The following is a 6,319-nucleotide window of genomic DNA, read 5'->3' as shown; positions in this document are numbered from 1 at the left end:
TCAGCTCCCCTTGCTTGCACAGTAAGTGCCTTTACCCACTACTGAGCTATCTCCCCAAGCCAGTAGTCTTTGTTTTTACAAAAGTAATATAGGTTGCATTGCAATATTGTGACATTTTGTTCTTCCTCTTTCCACATACATGCCACATTTAACTTTTCATTTTTTTTTCTCATGGTAAGTTGTTTGTTGTAAGATAATTTACAAACCTCTTGCTGTCTCTGTATCTCAGTGGACCACATTTCTTCTGAGAAAGACAGCAGTCAGTCAAAATCAGTTTGCTAAGTTTTCCTTCTTTGCTTCTTGTGTGAGGATGCAACTTGATTTTCATTAATTCCAAGCAGCAGCCCCAGAGAAGATTTCAATCAACTCCTTCACGATGATAGCCGTGCGGGTGAGGTTGAACGTCAACATCGATTTGTTAAGCATATCAGAGGTATTCTTGCTGCTGTTATCCATAGCTGTCATCCTAGCACTGTGCTCACTGGTGGCAGACTTCTTCAGGTAGATTAGGTTTCTGGTAATTCTGCAGCACATCAGCAACAATGTCATCATAAATGCTCATGCTTTCAGCAGTGGTAATGGTATTGAGAGATAAAGGGGGCATCTCTTTTGTCTTATAGGAGATAGCAGACTTGATCTGATTGAACATGATAGAGCTTTCATGAAACTCATATCTAGACTTTAACAATGCAGGAGCAATAATTTACTTCTTTCCAAAAGTAAGGGCTTCCATCCCAAGTCTTTGAATGGCACCAAAACCTGGTCAGAGTGAGTCCCTTAAAATATGCCCCTGATTTTTTTTTTTTTTTTTTTGCCAATCCTAACAAGCATAACTTCTTTTCCTGCTGCTGTAAGGATAGTCACCAAGGAATGAAGAGTCCCACAAAGGCCTTGATCTGAGGACATACTAATAAGAAGGTGCCCAGACCCCTTACTATCAGCCTTCTCGTGTAGAGTCAAGGAGCCTGTTCCATACACCTGAGCTAGCTTTTCCTGCTGTGCATGGGTGTCCTTCACAGCTGGCACCATCTTCATAGACTTGGTCATTTTCTGGATATTTCTAATGGACTTCCGTATCCTGGTAATATCTCTCAAAGTTGGCATTTTTCAAACTTGGATCCGTTGTAGCTACAAGGTACAAGCCAAAAACCCAGCAATGCTGGCTGGTGAAAACAAGGTGAAATCTTGAAGGCCAGGCAGATGGGCCTTACCGCACATGTGTGGAAGCTCCCAGTTCACTAGCCCTGTTAGCTGGTGTGTTTAACTTTTAATTTTTTACCTGTTTCCATGTTTCTAAATAACATACATACATAATTATTTTTTTCATTCACTAACATGGGTTTAGTTTCATCTAATAGTAGATGAGGACTTATTCTACTTACAATTCCTTCTTTGCACAATAGAGTTATACCACAATGTAAAGCTATCATATATGTTATGATTACATTTTCCTTAGTGTTCCATGACATTTTTAAAGGGAACTTGTGATTAGATAATCCTTTTCTTTTTCTTTGCATAGTGTGACCAAGTCTTCTAATATCTTCTAATCATCTTGTCTCAGCAACACATGATTACATGGCTACAAAGCCCTTCCAACCCAGATTAGTGGGCATAGTCAGAAAACCTGCCCAGGAGCATGATATTGGAATAGAGTGTAAAGGATGCTCGGTCAGTTTTCTGTGGCTTCCCTAGCAGAATACTATACTATGAACTTTGGATCTTAAAAAAACAAAACATTTTTACAGATTTATTTTTATTTTATGTGTATGAGTGATTTTCTTGCATGCATAAATGTGTACCACATGTATGCAGTACCTGTAGAGGCCAGAAGAAGCCATAGATGCCATGGAACTAGAGTTAGAAAGAGTTGTGAGCCAGCATGTGGGTGCTGAGGACCAAACCCAGGTTCTCTGTAAGAACAGTTAGTGCTCTGAACTACTGATTCATTTTGCCAGCTCAAGAAAATCAATTTATTATCTTACTGTTCCATGGGTGAAAAATAAATTTGCAGACAGTGTGACCTGGATGACTTCTATGCTTTGAGTGTCATAAGGTCTAAGACATGGTAGCTGCATTTATTTCTGGGGCTTGGGGGATGATTTGTTTTCATGCCTGTTCAGTTGTTCACCAAATTCACTTCCTTTCCTTTGTAGGACAGAGGTCCTCATTTCCTCCCTGGCTGTCAGCCAGAGGCCAATCTTTGCTCCCAGAGTCCACCCGCATTCCTTCTCATAATTTTCATGTCATGTCACCCTTCAGCAAAAGTAGATATAATGGCTGTGAGTTGCTCTCATGTTTCACGCCTCTCTGACAGTTCCTTTTTTCTCCTTTTTCTGAAGCTCTCTAACTACAGCCAAGAAAAAAAAAATGCTCTAATCGGAATTGACCTTCTCAGATCACTCAGGATCAGCCTCCATATCTTGAGGCCTATAAGCTGTTAAATTTCTAAAAGTTCTTCTTGCTACACAATAGCATGTTCACAGAATCCAGAGATTCTGGCCAGGATATCTTTGGTGGCCATTCTACCTTCAAAAGATGCATTCAAGACAATGAGAGAAAGCATGTTGTGGCCAAACGTCTGGCAGGATGAGAAAACATGGATTTCCAGTCAGTTCACAATCATGGTGGTGTGAATGAAAATTGGTTGGAGTGGCAGACACATGGCCAGGTAATAATAGATGCTCACTGTTTGAGCTCTCCTGTTTTTCTGGGTTTATGTGTCTCTTGGTTCCCTTTGGGTACACTCTATCAGAATGTTGCACTGCAGCCATGTCATAAGCCGGTTGAAAGTGTGTGTCCCAATCGGAATTCCTTCTGTTAGGTCCTGTTCTCCAGCACATCCTGCTTTGCTGCCAGCTTTCACCTTTTTCCCTTTACAATCAGCTCGCTGCTCATTGTAGGGGCAGGAAGAATCTTTGCAACTGGAGGGGTTGCCATCTGGATGGCCATATGTAATCCCATAAATCCTACTCTCATTGTCCCACGACACTGTTTTCTTCATGTCATTATGCTGTTCAATGGATCCTGGTGCCTCTCCTTTGACCCTGGAACTCAAATCAATCTCTCTCTCCCTCTCTCTCTCTCTCTCTCTCTCTCTCTCTCTCTCTCTCTCTCTCTCTCTCTCTCTCTCTCTGCATATGGCAGCCAGAGGAAGACATCATTTTCTGCTTTATTTTCTTGAGACCCTTGAAACAGAGTTTCTCATTGAACCCAGAGCTCACTGTTCTTTTAGCTAGGATGGCAGATAGTAAGCCACAGTGATCTTTCCGTCTTCTGCTCACACTCAGCACTGGGGTAGCAGGTGCTGACACAGACACCTGACATTTTACCTGGATGCTGAGTCAGGTTTTCTTGTTTGTACAACAAAAGTTCTTACACACTGAGCCATCTCCATGCCTACCTCTCAAATTTCAAATCAAAAATTTCCTTCCTTCCTTCCTTCCTTCCTTTCTGTTTTTTTTTTTTAAGTTTTGTTGTGTTTCTTTGTTTTTTGAGACAGGGTCTCACTCTATAGCTGTGTCTGACCTGTAACTCACTATGTAGGCTAGGCTGGCCTCAAATTCACCAGAGATCATTGCCTTCTGAGTGATGGGATTAAAGGCTCTGGGGCCACCACACCCAGTAACAAACCAAATTCTTAAGCCCACACCAAAAAGGACAAGTGGGAATCCAGCAGGCCATGCCAACCTTCTCACATACTCTGTCCTAGGCAATTGCCAATCTTCTTTACCTTTCTGCCCACCATCCAGAGTCTACTGCCTATGTCTTGCTAGTTTCTTCCTCCTTTGTCAATCAAATGTCCCCTTTTCTTTCATTTTGCATGTACAAACTATATAGTTTTTCAGTTAGAACACAAATCACAACCTTCATGAGTCTTTCCTCTGGATTCCAACTCACAGTGAATCTTCGTTCCACTTTATTTCTTTTTAAATGTTTATAAAAAAAAAACCTTTCTATTTATAAGACAAGGTCTTTCTATGTGCCCAGGCTAGCTTTGAACTCATCATCCTCCTGCCATAGCCTCTTGAGTGGTGGGATTGTAGGTGTGTGCCTCCACAGCATAGCACTGTCCCAACTTCCTGTCTTCCCAGAGCTTAAGGTCTTTAATGTAGCAACTTCTCTTCATTTCACCTTAATTATAAATGTTCTTTTAGTTGAGTAACAGCACCACTCTCATCTTCCCAACTGCATTGGAAGCTATTTGAGGACAGGCCACATGTCCTGTTAGATATTTGATATGCTTTTCTACTTCTATCCACATGTCCAACATTCTATTTCCAAACTGGAGAAGAAGATGCATTCACAGTTCTGTTCCCCCCACAAGTCAGTCATCTGAGCTGGAAAGAAAGGGGACCTTTCCCATGCTATCATTTTAGGGTAGGGTTATAAAATATATATCTGTGGCTCAGGAAATTTTACCAATCCCTTCATATGTATCTCCAAGCCAATGAATGTATGTACTTATCCTAAGGTTTTCTAGCTTTCCCCACAGGCCAAACTTTTGTCACTTGGCCAAACATGCAGATGATTTATGAGCAGTGGTGTTGTTTCACCGAATGCTTGCATATTCTTCATCCAGCAATGAAAGGAGAAGAGACCTACCCTTTGAAGACTCTGCCAAACTCTTCCCTAAGACGCTTTGCAAATGAGAAACTGAATTTATTACACAACTCGTTCTGTTGAAAGAGCATAGTCAGTTTGGGTCCAAATCATGATCTCCTTAAGATTCTAACTAGAGGGCTTTGGAGACTCAAAAACCTGAGTCTTCCTTTGATTCTAAGTGGAAAAACCATTACTGAAAATGCTGACAGTTGATAAGTTTGAGACATATGGTCCTATTCTATTTCTCCAAAATGAGAATGGTGGTTTTAGCAGTAAATTGATAGTGTAAGTAAATCTAGCACTTGAAAGAATTGAATTAAATTCCCCCCATCTTTAGTGTGAACACCAGACAGAATTTATCCTTCTGGGAAAGACAGGTAATGGAATTCCCTCATGGCAAATGGCTCTTGCACTGGACCAGCTCCTACTGAAAGGGCAGGAAAGAAGTCCATGCAAGATAGCCTGTAGTCAACAATAGATAAAGACTGTCCAATTCTCAGTGGGGAATATATCACAAAAGGGGACTAACATGTCAGCTTCCTAGGAGCACTGAGTATCCATCCCTGTGAGCTTGAACACAATAGTCCATAGGTTCCACTGCAAAAAACATCCTCAGTCTCACTGATTGGTGAACAGTATTGCACTTGAAGCCACAGAGTGGAGGTAAAGGAATGTCATCATGGAACTTACAGAATTTACTTAAAAACATTTCCAAACAATGTTACCATTTAGTAGACTAACAATTGACTCAGAGCTCTAGAAGCCTGGCTGGTAATTTGAATTTGTTTTCTAACACTTTTTTTCCTAACAAGAAAAGTTCACACAGAAATCCTTTAAGAAATATGCAGTAGAGGCCACAGCCCTGGAAATCCAGTGTGCTGTTCAGCATTGTGGCTTTCAGATGGAAAATATTTGTAAACAATTTCAGAAACTCATAAGTGAAAGTGCTCTCAGCTAAGGATGGCTTGAAATGGATGGGATTTTATGAAGCAGAGGCAAGGCGGATGGAAAGGTGATTACAGCTCTGCATCTAGACAAAGTTATGAAGGAGAGCAAATGAGTCCCATCATATTATATGTACTCTTCACCTCTTCCTTTCCTCCAACTCATGTCTGTAATGCAGATATGCAAAGTTGGCTGCATCCTCCAACTTCCTTGTTTGCATCCAGGACCTTCCCTCTGCTGGAAATAACCATGCTCCTTGCTTCCTGTCTACTTTAGAGAGTCTTCCCTTTCCATTCATACTCAATGGTGACCTCCTCTATGAACATTCTCAGTGAAAGGTTTTTGAATAGGGGTTCAAGAGGGACAATGAGACAGATTGTTATGGGATATGTTTAGCAGAAGATTTATCAGCATTGTGGACAGATAGAAAACAACATGGTGGGGGCTCTGAAGAGAGTCCAGGCTTCAGCACCAGTGACAACATGGCGGGGTGTCTGAAGAGAGGAGTCAGAGCCCACATGGGAGAAGTGAGGTCTCTTCTTAAACCTTTCTGAGAGTGGGGGAGATTTTATAGCATGGGCCATTAGCATTGAAAGTTATTTTTATTTGCTCTTGTTCACCTATAATACCCAGAGCCCCATCTCATTCCATCCCCAGCTGAAACCAACTTCTTTTAGACTCCCCACTGGAAATACTCTAGTGTCCATAATTACACCCTGTTCTCTTGGATCACATTTGTGTATGTTTATTTCTACTCCAGAGCTATGTTTCC

The 6,319-nt window shown here is 41.3% G+C and overlaps 1 pseudogene; it reads right to left on the bottom strand.

Annotated features, from left to right (window-relative positions):
* Positions 1–327: 327 nt before the first annotated feature.
* Positions 328–1,170, bottom strand: LOC118573626 (annotated as a pseudogene).
* Positions 1,171–6,319: the final 5,149 nt, after the last annotated feature.

The sequence above is a fragment of the Onychomys torridus genome, chromosome X, assembly GCF_903995425.1.
Source record: "Onychomys torridus chromosome X, mOncTor1.1, whole genome shotgun sequence".
In the NCBI taxonomy this organism is placed as follows: domain Eukaryota; kingdom Metazoa; phylum Chordata; class Mammalia; order Rodentia; family Cricetidae; genus Onychomys; species Onychomys torridus.
The sequence above is the reverse complement of the archived record's forward strand: the minus strand, read 5'-3'. Positions and strand labels throughout refer to the sequence as shown.